This window comes from Sphaerodactylus townsendi, linkage group LG04 (assembly GCF_021028975.2).
Source record: "Sphaerodactylus townsendi isolate TG3544 linkage group LG04, MPM_Stown_v2.3, whole genome shotgun sequence".
Classification (NCBI taxonomy): Eukaryota; Metazoa; Chordata; class Lepidosauria; order Squamata; family Sphaerodactylidae; genus Sphaerodactylus; species Sphaerodactylus townsendi.
In genome coordinates this window covers 153,382,455-153,399,708 of record NC_059428.1, presented here as the reverse complement: position 1 = coordinate 153,399,708, position 17,254 = coordinate 153,382,455, and the positions used below count along the sequence as shown (strand labels likewise).

General features: G+C 45.4%; 1 protein-coding gene across 9 annotated transcripts in view; it reads right to left on the bottom strand.

Annotated features, from left to right (window-relative positions):
- The window catches only part of LOC125431855 (ankyrin repeat and fibronectin type-III domain-containing protein 1-like), a 310,810-nt gene that overhangs the window by 79,892 nt on the left and 213,664 nt on the right, over positions 1-17,254 (bottom strand). The gene's annotated exons all lie outside the window — the stretch shown is intronic.

Below are 17,254 nucleotides of genomic sequence, written 5' to 3'. Positions count from 1 at the left end.
TGAATGGCGCTTGGTCAAATGGGTCAAGAAGCAGAAAGAACATATATATGGGACCATATTGCCAGGGAGGCTCTGTGGTTGGATACAACCCCAGCCAGCTGTCCATGTTTGCACCTTGTAAACTCAACTCCCCCAAATTGCCCCTATTTCTGACTTGCCACCTGTCCACCCATCTGCATCAGTAGCAATTCACCTTACAGTAACACTTGTTCCCAAACCAGTCCGAGCTGGGTGTGCTCAGAGCCCTGAGTGATGCTAACTATTCACACTTTGTGTCTGATGAAGAGAGCTTTGACTCTTGAAAATACCATGAAAATTTTCTGGGTCTCTAAGGTACTGCTGACTTCAAATCTAGCCGTTCACCAGGCGTATCAGCAACAATTCCAATAGTGGCTTGACTGCCTTCTCCCACAGACTTCTCCTTCCACCACAGGAATTAACATCAAGTTTCCTAAACAGAGGTGCAGAATTTGCTAAAACTGGAATAGAATCATAAAGCTTCAAACAACCAATAGAAGCTCTCAAATCCACCCTTCATACCTCCCCCCCAACATGGTGTAGTGGTTAAGAGAGGTAAACTCTAATCTGGAGAACTGGGTTTGATTTCCCACTCTTCCACTGAGCAGTGAACTCTTGTCTAAGGGGGCTCAATACCTGCACCAGATAACCATGCCCAGGCTCCGTAGAGCAATGATGTTGGCCCGTTGCAATGCCCTTCCATCAGCCGTATCAGCAGGGAGATTCACTAAAACCCCTTACCACCAAAGGCTATGCATATGCAACGGGAACTGTGTAGACTCTATAGATCATATCTTACTTTATTGTCCACTTTACACAGGACCCAGAGTCAAATACCTGTCACCTCTGCTACTCAAAAAATAGTATGCATCTGACTTGCAAAAGATTACCTTTCTGTTGGACAGCTCCAGTAGTGATGCAAACGATGCAGTCACCAAATTTTTGGATTTGTACATAAAACAGCGCTTTAGGAGCAAATCCTGAACATCAGCCTTCCCTACCTGTACATTTATTTTAGCTTCCCTCTACTCGGTTAAGTGGATCTGTGTACATAATGTTGTTATGCCAATAAAGGTTCCTTGCTTGTTAAAACTCTTGTCTAGTGAACCGGATTTGTTTCTCCACTCCTACATTCCTGCTGGGTGACCCTGGCCTAGTCAAAGTTCTCTCTGAACTCTGTTCTCTCCGAACTCGTTTTATACTCTGCCTCTACCGCATATGCGTTTTTGTTCAGAACCTAACATGAATGTAATACCACATTTCAACATCGGCCCTAATACATACAGAAAAGAGACCTGATAGCAGGAGAAAAATGAACTGCGAATAATCCAAATCAGAACTGCATCGTATATAATCATGCAGTGCAGGCACTCCCACCATGCCCCAGAAGTGACATATCCCATCTTCCTAGTGCAGATGTCAAGATGGCACACATAGGCTTTTCAAGACAAACTCGCTCCACCAAAGGGACCCTGCAAAATACAATGCTAGACTAACTATGCTAGACAAAATACTATGCTAGGTTTTCTGCTGCCTCAGAGACTAGGACACAGAGTAATGGATTCAAGGTGAAGGAAAAAAGATTCCACCTAAACATTAGGAAGAACTTCCTGACCATCAGGGCTGTTTGACAGTGGAATTCACTGTCTCAGAGAGTGGTGGAGTCTCCTTCTTTGGAGGTTTTTAAACAAAAGCTGGATCAGCATATGCTTTGATTGCATGTTCCTGCATTGCAGAGGATTGGACTTGATGACCCTTGTGGTCTCTTCCAACTCTGTAATTCTATGATTCGAACCGGGCAGACAGATTTGCTAATGCAAATGTGTCAGAATTAGGTATGGGCGGGGGGGGGGGGGGGAACCCAGCTAGAGCAAAGTGGACTTGATGAAACATTCCAGGCCCGCATAATTGGTTCTATTTAAAGGACGATAATCAGGTCATGAAAACTTCCGCCAACACAACAGCTCTGATACACAGAGCTCATTGCTATTCTCATGATGAGGATCCATTACAATTAGCAAGGCCGTGTATATGCGCTATTTTTGACCCTCACCAAATCCAAATGGGCACCCGAGGACAGGAGCTACTGAAAATAACTTTTAAGAGGAAGACAAACGGTTGTAGTTGAACTTCACTGACAAGCCACGCGGACCCCCCTGCAGAGGTATGATTGTGTCTTCCATTGGTCAAAGAAGAGATAACGTGGCTTGTATTGTTAGATTTCTCTTTGGCCACTTGGAACCGCTTGCCTAGCCCAGTTTGTCTAACTCTGGGGCAATTCTCCAAGATGTCAAATGAGGTTCGTCTCAGTTCTTGAGATCTGGGAGACACGGAAACTGATCCTAAGACCTTATCTATGGAAGATGTGTGTTCTGACAAATAAATTGATTTTTTGTTAAGTAAAAGGAATCACCTTCCAGAAAAAAACGGGATTTTTTGCTTTTGGGTCACAGGAGACTTATGGTGACACAAGACTCTGGCACAAGCCAGCAAAGGTGGTCCCAGTGGTGATCAGCACACTGGGTGCAGTGCCTAAAGACCTTGGACAGCACTTAAAAACAATTGGCACTGACAAAATCACCATATGTCAGCTGCAAAAGACCACCCTACTTGGCTATGCACGCATTATTCGTCGATACATCACACAGTCCTAAATGCTTGGGAAGTGTCCGACCTGTGATTTAATACAAAATCCAGCATAATGATCTTGTTTGCTGTGTATTATTGTGTTTGTATCAATAAAAATAAAAATAAAATAAAATAAAATAAAATAAAATAAAATAAAATAAAATAATAATAATAATAATAATAATAATAATAATAATAATAATAATAATAATAATAATAATAATAATAATAATAATAATAATAATAATAATAATAGGTGGTGGTGGTGGTGGTGGTGGTGTTCAGAGGTGGTTTAGCATTGCCTACTTCTGTGCCGGAAACCTAGACTTCCTTGGTGGTATCCCAGCCAAGTACTATTCTGACCCTACTTAGCTTCTGAGTTAGGTTACCCAGGTCAGGGTAGAAGAAAGCTGTACTTTTTTGCAGTTCCAGATTACTTAGTCTTACTTGTGAGCACCCCCAAGGCTCAATGCAGTTTTGGTAGGCAAACTACCAAATGCTGATTCTCTTAAATATTGAAAACGTGTGTCAATTCCTTTCCGAAACTGATTTTACGTTTAAAATTAAGAGAAAGGCTCCGAAATTGTTAAAAATTACAAATAAAAATCTGTCATTTTTAAAAAAACAACAACAACATCCAGCATATACAAAGCTGCATATAACTAAATTCATTCAATGTGACTCTATCTGAATAGGCATCATGGAGATTCCCAAAACAAACATGTTCAGCAAAATTGTTGACAATCAATCAAATTGCTCGGCGAGTGTCCATTCCTCTGAGTCTATCATGTTCTAGATTCTTCATGCTAAGGTCAAATACTGATTCTGCAGGGCAGTTTGCTTTTGAGTGTTGCACGGCCTCCTAACAACTCAGGCAGCGAGAATTGTTCTGACATCAACAGAAAGCAAACTCAGTCATCACACTGCAGTTCAGTTGTTTTGCTGAAACAACAACGAAGCAAACAGGATAACGATCAGCAGAATGAATCTGGGTACCTCCTTATTTCATGTTTTGTTTGATTTTCTGTAACGTTGGTCAGGCTCTACCCATGGAAGAGCAGAGCCCTTTGGGAGGATCAAAAATGTGCACATTTCACACGATGAGAGGAATGCTGTGGGACTGAGTATAAGTTGCTATTGTGCTCAGAGAAGCACAAGTAGTGCCCATCCTGTTTTCTCCCTGTGAATGAACTATGCCAGTGTCTGCCCATTTGACAGAAAAGTTAACTCAAATTCAAACAGTGTGGTGAAGTGGTTAAGAGCAGGTGCACTCTAATCTGGAGAACTGGGTTTGATTCCCAGCTCTGCCATTTGAGCTGTAGAGGCTTATCTGGGGAACCAGATAAGCCTTTACACTCCAATACATGCCAGCTGGGTGACCTTGGGCTAATCTCAGTTCTTCGGAGCTCTCTCAGCCCCACCCACCTCACAGGGTGTTTGTTGTGGGGGAGGGGAAGGAGAAGGAGTTTGTAATCCCCTTTGAGTCTCCTTACAGGAGAGAAAGGGAGGATATAAATCAAACTCTTCTTCTTATTCCAATAACAATCAGCAAATGAAAGCAACAGTATTACTCATGTGCAGTGTTTCCTTTTCTTTCTATACTCCATTTTTACAATTCACCTTTTCTTTCTGTATTCATTTTTTAAAATCCACCAGGGGGGCTGGAATTCGTTGTATATAAAGCTCCTGGCATTCCAGTATTTGAAAGGTGGCACTTGACTTGCTAGGATCGCGACTGGGCAGCAGAGCATTTGCAGACAGAAGGCCCCTGGATCAATCTCTAGCAGCGCCTCTAGTTAAAGGACTAGGTTGTGATTGATGAGAAAGAGCATTTTCCTGAGACACTGGAGAGCCACTGCGAGTAAAGGAGGCAACAAACCAATGGTACCACTCTAAGGCTGCTCCATATGTGAGCTGGAACCAGTTAAAAATGGGGTCTGGCAGAGAGGAGGGGACATCATGTTCCAAAGGCAGAATACTTTGGGGGTTTCATCTGCCAGTGGCCCTGCCTGAATGTTTTACCATTCCACACTTTGATAGAATGACACACCCAGTTAGGCTACTGCAGTCAACAAGTAAACCCTCCTTGCTTCAAGATGGTTGGACAATCAGGGCAGGACAGAATCCCAAGAGAGGATTACATTCTCAGGGCATAGGAAGTTCTTCCATCAGCTTTTTGGAGAGGCAGAAGCTTTTGACTGGGGGCTCCATTTTGCCCATGTGGCAAAGGACAAGGGGGAGAAGTCCCAACCATGAGATAAGAACCAAGCGTGGGAAAGGAGACTGTGTGTTTTCACCTTTTCTTTCTGCCCTCCCTTCGCCTGAGAGCTTGAACAGACCATGGCCATGCTGTTATTTGTGTTATCAAACTTCTTTGACTGCTTTAAGCTCGATCTCCAGAAACAGGGCAGTAAAGGGAAACCTCGCAGCTCCTGGAACGCAATAGTTCAGAGTGGAAAAGTCGCATTAGATCGCCCCTGTGCCAGCTCACACAACCGAAGCGGGAGGTGCAGCAACTAAGAAAGTCCTCTAAACGGTCACACAGGTACAGAGTGCTGGACACGCAACTCTGTCTAGCAGCAGACACCTTCAGAGTCACATATTTTGTGGAAGGGGATATATATATATCCTCGTTCTGTTGTTAAGAGTTAGTTCTCAAGAGACATGAGAAGCAATGAGAGGGACAGCGAGCTTGTTAGCTGCTGTGGCTTGAAACCTGGAACCAACTGAATAGCTGGCAGCTCCGAAGCATTCTAATGATCTAGCTCCGTCCTCCGTCTCCCCGGAATGAGCAACGTTGGCAGCTTCTATTGTCTGCGCTGGAGTTCATGCAAATGCTAGCCAGGAGTGACTGGGCTGGACATAATACAATGAACTTTCGAAAGGAGTTACTGCAGTTTAGACTTCTTGCCTAGTGGAACACAAGATGGATTCTGGAGATTCTCTCTCTCACGCAATTTCTCCCGCTAAAAGAAACAGCCGATAAGAAAAAGACTAATGCAAAGAATCACGATTTCTGACAATGAATGCCCCTCCCTGTAAAATCAGTAGGAAACCCATAGTGATCTACATCAAAAACGGGTTAAACTTTTGTATACATGTATATAGCATAACAATCCACGTCCCCCATTTTGCTAGGCCCCATGCCCTTCCTTTCAGGGAAAATGTAATCTTTAATCCAGAAACATTACAACCAATTAATTCTGCCATAAATATTACTGCTACATTCGCTCTTTGAAAGAGGTAGCATTTTATAAGGCAACCGAAACGAAATAGACGATCAGAAATAACATTCTAATGCAAAAGTGCCACAGCTCTGAGTCGCTCTTGCAGAAAAGATGCCGAAGGATTTGAAAGATATCCATACTGATGAAATCAGAAAAAAGAGAGAAGATTCTGACCAATTGGCAAGACTGAAGATCCCAGAAGTATATTTATAGTGCAATCCCAAAGAGAGTTACTCCAGTCTAAGTCCATTCATTTCAATGTTTTGTCGAAGGCTTTCACAGCCTGAATCACTGGAGTGTTGTGGGTTTTCCAGGCTGTATGGCTGTGTTCCAGTAGCATTTTTTCCTGACGTTTCGCCTGCATCTGTGGCTGGCATCTTCACATATGCAGGTGAAACGTCAGGAGAAAATGCTACTAGAACACAGCCATACAGCCAGGAAACCCTACAACACTCCATTCATTTCACTTCAGTGGGTTTGGACTTCAGTGGGTTTGGACTTCAGTGGGTTTGGACTGGAGTAATCCTAGGCAGAGTTACTCCAGACCAAACCCACTGAGATGAAATGAATGGGTTTAGACTGGCATAACTCTACATAGGCTGCACTATCAGTCACTCTACATTCATGGGGTGGGAGGGGGGGGGGGTTGGTTCATCTTCTGCCTTTTTGCTACTTAGTTGGCTTTTTAATTGTTATCTGTAAAACGAAATGCCACCGATACCCCTCCCACCTGAGCTCATCTTCATCAAGTCCTACTGCTAACGCAGCGGGAAACGCTCCCCCCACACTGTTACTGTGATTATTATTGGCGAGAAAACCTTTATCTTGCGCTGGGCTTTGTTAGAAAGCACTGATCTAGGCTGCAGTTTGGGAAAAAAACTCTGTTCTCACTGGCAGCTGGGTGGGAGTTTAATCTACAAGCGAGGATCTCCCCCAGAGCTAGGGCTTGGCCATTTCCATGCACGTCACATACGGCTTAACTTTTTTCCCCATCCTATCCGTGCAAGGCACAGAGGAGCAAGAAACTTTCCGTGCTGGAGGTCTAACACTATTGTAAAGCCAGCTCGTCATACAAATTAGCTAGCCGGCTGAGAGCTCATCTCTGACAAATTTCCTGTTGGAGCCCACACTGCTCCGTTGATTCAACTCTGTCCTGACGGGGACGCTTCAGTCTATCCTGTCTTCAGTCCTCCTACTAATGGGGGTTGTGGATTGGCCAGCTGGATACCCCCACTTGCTGGTGCCTTGACATTTCAACCTGTGGCAGAACGATGCACACCTTCAAATGCTTCCAGCCCGTTTGGAAGGAGCTTGGCTATTGTTTAGTCTGAACCCAAGACTTGCACTGGAGCCTATTCTTGTTTTTCAGAGGCCAAACGACCAAAGATCCTGTCAGGGTTGGAAAACTTTGTTATTTTGGGCTGCCACTCAGCCAGAGTTTTCCAAGTCCAGCAAAGCAGTGATGTGGTTACGCTGACTTGGCCACAGCGTCCCGATGGTTTTCCTTTTTGGATAAGCATCAAGCTCTTTTAGCGGACCACACTGCCTGATATAATCAGTCACTATCTGGAATTCCGGGCAGGTGCCAAGAAACATGAGTTTGCGTATATATCTATGTATGTAACCAGGAACTGTGGAAAAGACAAGAAAGCTGGAAAAAAAGCTGGAAATCCAATAACCCGCAAGAAAGAATGCAGGATGAAACTGGGGAAAAGAAAATAATAGAAGGTGGCGGGAATAATCCAGAAGGCGTCTTACACTGCCACAGATGAGGTGGACAAAGTCCCAAGGGGAAAGAAGACTAGGTCACTGGAAGTCACATTAGTGCAAACAAAATATAATAGAAGAAGAAGAGTTGGATTTATATCTGCCCTTTCTCTCCTGTAGGAGACTCAAAGGGGCTTACAATCTCCTTTCCCCTCCCCACTCACAACAAACACCCTGTGAGGTAGGTGGGGCTGAGAAAGCTCCAAAGAACTGTGACTAGCCCAAGGTCACCCAGCCGGCATGTGTTGGAGTGTACAGGCTAATCTGAATTCTCCAGATAAGCCTCCACAGCTCAAGCGGCAGAGCTGGGAATCAAACCCGGTTCCTCCAGATTAGAGTACACCTGCTCTTAACCACTACGCCACTGCTGCAAGGGAGTTGCACGGGAGATGCAAATATAACATAGTTTGTCGGCCCAAATCCAACTTATGCTAATGTATATCAGTGACTCAGAACATCACTTCTTCCCCAGTGAAAACTCTAGTTGGAACTGGGAACCAGTCTGAAGTAAGTTTCCAAGCCAACTATGGGTTGTACAAACCACCATTTTCTGTTGAGTGAATCAATCCAAGAAAAATGAGGATAGGAAGTGGGTGAGAGAGGGGCATAACTCAGGTCTCTGCCCCAGGTGGTCTACTGAGGTGGCTGTTGTGGGTCTTCCGGGCTGTATGCCCGTGGTCTGGTAGTTTTTGCTGCTAACATTTCACCCACATCTATGGTTTGCATTTTCAGAGACATGTCACAGAGAGTTGTGTTTCTCTCTGTGGCACAACCCACTCAGGATTGGTAGTTGGGTGAGCTGAGCCTCGGCAATCATTTTTTTCCCTTCCAAATCCAAGACTTCAAAAATAACATTTATGAAGAAAAGAAAAATAGTTACCGGCCCACGTCCAAAAGAACAAACGGTTGGATGCCAGCAACACGGGGAGAAAGCTCATGAATGTGAGATTAGTGTCCGAAAAGTGGCTCTAAAAATGGCTCTTGCCATCCAACATGTCTTCTTCTTGGGTGTCCTGTGAGTCACTCTGAATGGCAGGCAAAGGTCAGCAAACAAACATTACCCTGCGGAGTTCCAGGATGGCATGCCCAGATTCATTCTGCTCTGTGTCCGACAGATTGGATGGCTTAGCCCCAGTGCTATGATCTTGGCTGCTCAGAACTATACAGATAGCTCAGCTCGCATTTAACGACTATCATGGGACAGCAACCAGCAAGATTATCCCGCCCCCCCTCCCATATCCTGGCCTTTTCCTGTACTGGAAGGATGTATACAGCTGTTCTAAACTCCCCAGGTCTCCCCACTGCAGTTTTGAAAAGTCACTGAGTTGTTGCAATATTATAAATAATGTTAAAGTCCATGGCAAAGGCAGCCGAAAGGAAGACACGGCTTGTTAAAAGATGGTCCTCTCTCTAGGCAGTTCTGACAGCAAGACGTATGTTAGATTTATGAGCTATGGGCTACTCCAGTGTTCTTCTGAACGTGAGAGCAAGCAGGCATCTACAGGGCACGGAAGCAAGAAGGGTGGGGGAGAAAGTTCTTTGTACTAACTTCAAAAATGGCTCGTGTGTGGCATTTAGGCAGTCCCCTATCCCCTCTTCATCGTTACGTCCATCGTTCGAACCTCCGCTTTCTTTCCACGGCTAAAAAACACCACTGAGGTAGAGAAGGGGGATTTGTGATGCAATAAAAACATTCCTGCCTGCAAAGCATGAAACCCCAAAAGTTTATAGGAAACCACTGTCTTTGGATGTCTGCATATCTTCAGGCATCCTGGGAGCTGCAGTTGAAAGAAACCGAGAAAAGCAAAGGGGCCAATAATGATAGTTTGTGGGGATGAACGCTGTGTGACTACTGGCTCCTACATGAAAGCCCATATTCTGGGATGCTGAGTCTGCTTCTGCAGCCAATGGAGAGGCGAGCTCCTTGGCGTCTAGGGCATGAGAGATTCCAGAGAGAGACACAGAGAGAACTGCCTTCAGTCTTCAAGGAAGAGGTAACTACTAGTCTCCCGCACCCTCACCCCAGCCTTTTCTCCCAAGTCTTCCAAAGTCATACATGTTGGGCCTATGCTATGGAAGGATTGGACAGCTCTGTACATGGGACTTGACATAAACCGTTAACGTGAATATAAATGGCAAAGAACAAGTGACAGGATTGGGGTGTTCTGACTGGGCAAATTGCCTCTGCCGGGAAGCAGAAACGAGAAAAGCTCAGATATTTCTCTCTCAAAAATAGCGCTCCCTCAGGCCAGTGCTGGAGCCTCCGGGCATCCAAAAGGAATAGCTCATTATGGGCAGGCAGAAATGATACTAAGCTCTCATAAACAGGCACATGTCCATAATGCTTACCACCATAATATCCATGTATTTAGATTCTCCACTTTGTTCCTCTATGCCTATTTTAATGAAATAATGTGGAAGCTACTGTTTTTTCCAGCCGGCACATCTTTTGGGGACGCGGGAGGCAGGCCAACAATGACCTCCCGTCATGGAAGGATTTCACAAAAGGAAAACCAATGCAGCATTTCAAATATTATCAGGTACTACATCAAGCTGCTCAGACAGGCCCCCTGCCTTTACTGATAGCCACGTAGAAGATAGGAAGGCACGCCTGAAAGGCAGCACACAGCAACTGAGCAGGTAAATGGTTTATACCCCACCTTTCTCTCCTGTAAAGAGACTCAAAGGGGCTCACAAACTCCTTTCCCTTCCTCTCCCCACAGCAGACACCTTGTGAGGTGGGTGGGGCTGAGAGAGCTCCGAAGAACTGTGACTAGCCCAAGGTCACCCAGCAGGAATGTAGGAGTGCAGAAACACATCCGATTCACCAGATAAGCCTCCCCCACTCAGGTGGAGGAGTGGGGACTCAAACCTGGTTCTCCATATCAGAATCCTCCTGCTCTTAACCACTACACCAGGCTGCTCTTCAAGTGCTGCTGATAAGTAAGGAACACATATAGACTACAATCCATAAGGAACAACATGGGAAACCTCTTGTAGGCTCTTGCCCTTCACACAATCTTGAGGGGTGGACCTGACCTAACCATGTACCAAGAGTAAACTTTCTATGCTTTGGCTACGGCTTATACCAGGCTCTGGAGAAATAGCATCCTATTAAGCATAAATTGTCTGTGTTCTCTGCAAGTCATAGCTGCTGCCCCAAAAGGGCGTTATTCAATTAGGAACTGAGCTGCCAGGACCATAGAAAAGAGGATATGGTGGGGGAGCGAGAGTTACATAATCTAAAACTATTCACAGGAGTACACTGAGGGGCAAGTAAGCAGTTCGGACTTTTTCACTCCAGAGGGATGAGAATATCAGAGAAGAAAGCAAAGAGGAAAAAAGGATTTCGACGTTTATATCCTGAAGGGCTTGGGATAAACACTCATACGTACACCCGTATCAAGACCCAAGATCTTGTTGTATGAATCATGGACCGCTGGCATCACAACTGTATGCGACTCAAACCACACGACGCAACCTCCTAACCAAATGCCTTTCATCAAGGCCACTTCGTATTCCGAAAACGTCCGGTGGCTTCCTATGGAGCCACACGCACACAACCACCAGGCAATATTTATGCACCCAAAGAAAGCATGGTTCAGGAACATGATGACAAATATATGACATATGCCACTGCATGGGTGATTCACAATTACATAGTATGGGTATATGTGGTGGTGGGGGGGGGGGTTGCTGTTGCTGTGAGCCGAAGGCCTCTGTGGTTGGAGAGAGACTTAAAAAAACAACAGTGTTTACTATTGATGGATGAATGGAGGAGCTTTTGGAAAGAATTTCGACTATAGAGAAAAACCAACAAGACGTGACTGCTCAAATTGGTAACTTTTTTCCCCCTCTGCTGTCACTAGAGCTTACATAACAGCACAAAAACCATATTATTGCAGAAAATTATACCTCCCTCTAAAATGTGAAGTCCTCACCAAAGCAAAACAATAAGCATGTCAAAATAATACCAGCCATTTCTCCTTCCCCAGTCATGAGTTGGGCCAGAAATGATCCAATCCTTTGGCTCCCATCACCTTAGAGGATGCCTGGACTGGCCCTTTTCTTTTTTATTTGTTCAACTCAACATCTACTATGTGCATGCCGGGACACAACTTGAACAGCAAAATGGCCCTGTTGTTTTGAAGAAGGAGGAGGAGGAGGAGGAGGAGGAGGAGTTTGGATTTATACCCCACCTTTCTCCCCTGCAAGGAGACTTTAATTTCATTTCAATTGTATTTGTACCCTGCCCTATCCCCGAAGAGCTCCTTACAAGTTCCTTTCCCTTCCTCTCCCCACAACAGACCCCTTGTAAAGTAGGTGGGTTGAGAGAGCTCCAAAGAACTGTGACTAGGCCAAGGTCAGCCAGCAGGAATGTAGGAGTGCGGAAACACATCCAGTTCACCAGATAAGCCCCTGTCACTCAGGTGGAGGAGTGGGGAATCAAACCCAGTTCTCCAGATTAGAATCCACCTGCTCTTAACCACTACACCACGATGGCTCTTTGCTGTTGTCCTCTTCTAAATCCTTAGACTCCAACCACTTTGGTACAAGGGCTCCTTGTGACAACCAATGTGGTGTAGTGATAAGAATGCTGGAATAGGATTTGGAAGACCATGGGCTCTGCTATCTGGGTGCCCTTGGGCCAGCCGCACACTCTCAAGTCTAGCCTACCTCACAGGTCCAACACACACCTTCAAAATCTATTGAAAGGTGTCGATACAGCCCCAAATGAATGGGAAAATGGTCAGAAATATCCATGGTGAAGGAAAACCTTTATTACTGAAAACTGAACGAGCCGCCTTTCATTTTTTAACAAGCAGAAAGCTATCTCGGTAGGTTCTTTTTGTCAACCGTGCCCCTCGTCTGTTATATACAAGCACCAATCTAGGTCACTGCCGTGGATCCCATTTTAGAACAAAAACTCAGAGGGCCTTTGCCAGGTTTTGCAACGGCCTTTTGTTCATACAGCACTTCTGCTGAAGGGGTCTCAATCTTTCCAGTACTGTCTGGAAAGTCTGATACCACTCTCTCATTAAGCTCACAGGTCAGAGTTTGTGATTGCTGTCATGTGGGTATGATTGGACAATGCCTGTGGCGTCCCTGGCGATTAGCCACACTCAAAAATATTGTGAAATTAGATTATTCTGCTGATTAAGTTTTATCTCTTTCACTTAGAGCCCTGGAGCTCCTGGGAGTCCTTCAATCAACCATCATTAATCCATCCAAAAGAGAGAGAAAATGCCAGGGATGAGAGGTCTTATACCAGGTAAACGCTGGAGGAAGGAAAGTTCAAACAGCCCTCCCTTCTCTCCTGCATTGTAAGGGGTTGGACTTGATGGCCCTTGGGGTCTCTTCCAACTCTATGATTCCCAACTGGAGCATGTCATGGATTCTTTAATTGAAAACAAGTCTAGGGAAATAGAAACGGAAGTCCACGCTGCTTTTGGTTTGGCCCTCAGATTAGTTTTGACTTCCGTTTGTGCGGCAGACACAATGAAATCTGGCCTTTTCCAAAAGCAACCGCAGGAAAAACCACCACAAACATCAGCCTAATTTAAAAAAGAATTGTAAGGAGGAAAGGGAAGCTGAGCTTGGAGACAATATTTTAAGCAACAATGTTTTACACGGAAAACTTTCACAAGTGGCAAAATTTTGCTTGATGAATAAAAATTGTCACGGAGCACCACACAGCACCCTTCCAGCCTCTCCCAGCTTGTCTCGGCAGGAGATTGGAAGGCTGGAACCTGTGAGGAGGGATACTCTAAATTGGGAATCAAAACATTCCACCCAGCTCAGCAGAACTATAAATTCAAAGTGAGCTCTTGTCCGAGACAGCCCGTGGTCTCAGCAAGACCAGGAGGACAAACTCCTCAAGGAGTCCAAAATATACTCAAAACTTGTTTTGAATTACTTTGCATGCCACTTTAAAATTTCCATCTGGCCCTTCTGCAGAGCAGCTTGGGGACTGCAGCGCTTCACCGGGAAACAAAAAACAAAACAAAAAACCAAACAGACAGACGGAGCAACTGAGGGGCATCAGAATGCCACTTCAAAAGAAGAAGAAGAGTTTGGATTTCTACCCTGCTTTTCTCAACCGCAAGAAGCCTCAAAGTAGATTACAAAGTCCTCCCCTTCCTCTCCCCACTGGTTCTCCAGATTAGAGTCTGCTGCTCATGTGGAGGAGCAGGGCACCGAACCTCGTTCTTCAGATTAGAGTCCATCCCTCTTTAACCACAACCACTATACTGGCTCTCAACGGCCCCTTCCGCACATGCAGAATAATGCACTTTCAATCCACTTTGAAGCTGGATTTTACTGTGCGGAATAGCAAAATCCACTTGCAAACAACTGTGAAAAGTGGACTGACTGTGCATTATTCTGCAAGTGTGGAACAGGCCGACGTGACTGCCTCAAAGACGCCACGCTGTAAGTTGCTTTGTTGGTGCACGAACAGGGGGAAAAGCAGCAATAACTTATTTATTGGGGACAACTCAAATGTCACAGAAATAGTGACTACAAATGTCTGAATTCCCAGAACACAAAGAGGTCAGGGAGAGCAAGAAAAATAAGTTGAAGGCAAAAACTGAAGTAGGTCAAAAGTAAGGGTGACGAGTGCTTAAGTGGATTACATAATAACAGGCAAAAACTAGATTTCAAATGGCACCAGGGTCTATGGAAGAAGAAACAAAACCCAGAGTCTCTTGACGCAATAGGAAACGGATCCAGCCAGGGTCTTCAGCAAGAGGTAGGCTCACTACCAAACTATGGGCCTTGGGAGGTACCTCCCCATGCTGACTCTGAGGTCAACACTGCTGATGTGCAGCATGAAGGGAATGTTAAGTGAGAGGCTGACCCCCACAGCCCAAACTAGAGGGATGCACCTCCTATATCTTCCTGTGTTGATAAAGTCCAGATCCACATAAAACCCTTCACACATTGGGAGGTTTCATCACTAATGACCCCCAGAAAACAAAGGCAAAGGGACACTTGTTTCATCTATTACTGCCTCTTCCTTCTGTTTCTTAAATTTCTCTTGCTTCCAGGTAAGGGTGCATTGCAATTATGGATCATGAATGCCCACACTCCACTGGAATCCCCCAACAGCCATCAGGAAAGGCACAAAAACTTCAGCCAGGATAGTCAACACAGGGTTTTCCTCTCTGCGTGGATCTCAGATTTCTGGCATCTGCTATGAGAAAAGATCGGACAGATGCCTTGAACGACTCCATTTAAGCAATTACAGACACACCCATATCTTATCTACATGAAAGGCAAGGCATATTGGTGACAACTCAGTTTTTAAAGAGCTGCGCATAAACACATGTGGAAGGGGGGGGGGGTTTCCACATTTCTTCTCCTGGGGGCATCCTGCAAACGTCTACATGTTGAATTTTAATGTTTCTGGAGCCCACTGTATTTTTCTGTGCAATTGGCTTTATTGCTAGGAAAAGAATATGACCTGAGAGTGAAATATTCAAGATGAGATGGTGTCCAGCTTGGTTCTTGTACATTGAAATGATGACTGAATCCCGTTTCGAAGGATGAGTTGACACAAATTTGACCAGCTGAGAGATGGCTGTTAGTCTGATAGGACTGAGAGGTAGGCAAGTTTGAGCAGAAACAGCAAACTATCCCAAAGTTGTTCTCATGCTCTGTCCAACAACTCCACTCTGATCACACATTCAATGAGTAAAAAAAGTAGAGAGCCAGCATGGTGTAGTGGTTAAGAGCAGGTGCACTCTAATCTGGAGAACTGGATTTGATTCCCTGCTCTGCCACTTGAGCTGTGGAGGCTGATCTAGGGAACTAGATTAGCGTGTGCACTCCAACACAGCTGAGTGATCTTGGGCAAGTCACAGTTCTTCAGCGCTCTCTCAGCCCCACCTGCCTCACAACAAGAGCGGGGGGGGGGGGAGGGGGAGGGGAGGAAAGGAGTTTGCAAGCCCTGTTGAGTCTCCTTACAGGACAGAAAGGTGGATTTAAATCCAACTCTTCTTCTGTTCTCCTTTGGAAGCCTTCTTGAATGCACAAAGCTGCCTTATATAAGAGTCAGATTACTGACCTATTAAGGTCACTCTTGTCTACACCGACTAGCAGTAGTTCTCCAGGGACTCAAGCAGAGACGCCTTTCCTATCCCTTAGATGGGAGCTGAAAGTAAAAGGGAGAGCTTTGGGGAAAGCCTGCGCTCCTTCCTTGAGGAAGAGGAGCAACAGGAGGTGGAGGGAGAAGTCCCTGTAGTCTGAGTTCTTGCTTTTCCAGTTTTGCATCACGCAAATGCCGTCCTGTACCAGAAAGAGAAACCATTTTGCACGTGCTTCATCAATTTCACTGCGGTGCCACAGGATCGCATGTGCATGGATCATGCAGTGAATGACTGTGCTAAAAAAGGGCAGGCAAATGGATTTGCTGGGAGCAAGGTGCAGAACACAGGTCAGGCCAAGGGATCAGCTCTCATCTGTGGCCATCATGGCTACAGATAGTTAGATATGTCTGGACAGCGCCTGCTGCACCCTCAGCAAGGAAAAGGCCTCCGGCATTCCAAGGGAGGATCTTCATGCTGTATCCTCTAAAGCTACTTACTCTATTTTGAAAGCTACCCTATTTTCCTTCTCAGCTTGTACTGCTTATTAATATTCATGGACTTCCCTCCCTCCAGGGCTCACCAGACAGCAGCTTCCTGTGCTCCTGAGCTGGGCACTGTAGCACATAAATTGAGCCTGCCACAGGGGAAGGGCACACTTCGGGACAGCCCCTGCAATGAATGTGAGAAGTCAGCTTGCGCGAGAGCCACACGTGACCCTGGCAGTCACAATGTGAACCGAAGGGGGCCCAGAGGACTGCAGGCATCAGGAATGCTGAAATGGGGAGAGACCAGGTCACTATTTGGACAAGCCTCCAGACTGGCTCCTGCCATCCTGCCAGGGATAATGTCCTGTGCTTCAGGAAAGTGGAAAATTTCAACTCTGTGCTGGATTTGGTCAACTGAGATGAATACAAAAGGGTTCCAAAACTATGAAGTTCCAAAACTATTGTCACTGACTCATGACATCCACACATACTCCCTGTTTCACACACATACACACTAAACCCACAACGGGTCCCCTAGGACAGCCTGGCATCCTCTATACTAGGGTTATTCCAACACGAGGGAGCAAGCCTAGAGATAAATTTCATGGGACTACAATTCCCATCAATTGGCCATGCTGGCGAGGGCTGATGGGAATTGTAGTCCATGAACATCTGGCACGCCATAGGTTGGCCATCACTGCTATACTATTCACATGACCCCCTGCCTTGAAGAACAGAATGTATAACAGAGACCAAAAGCAAAGGTAGAGCCACATGCAATCAGAGACAGGGGAAAGTCTCTCCTCTTTCTATTTAACCTGTTTATCTGAACTATGGGTAGGGGGTAGGTAGGTTGCTGAATTAGGAAGCTATTAAAAATACAAATGAAAAATGTATTTGTAGGTCAGGTGGAAGGTAAGCACTTTGTTCCTGAAATGGCACACACTCATCACCATCCCAAACCCACTGATAACCTCCAAAGAAGGACACTCCACCACTCTCAGAGGCAGTTTTTTTTCTGGTAGTGGACCACCTGTCA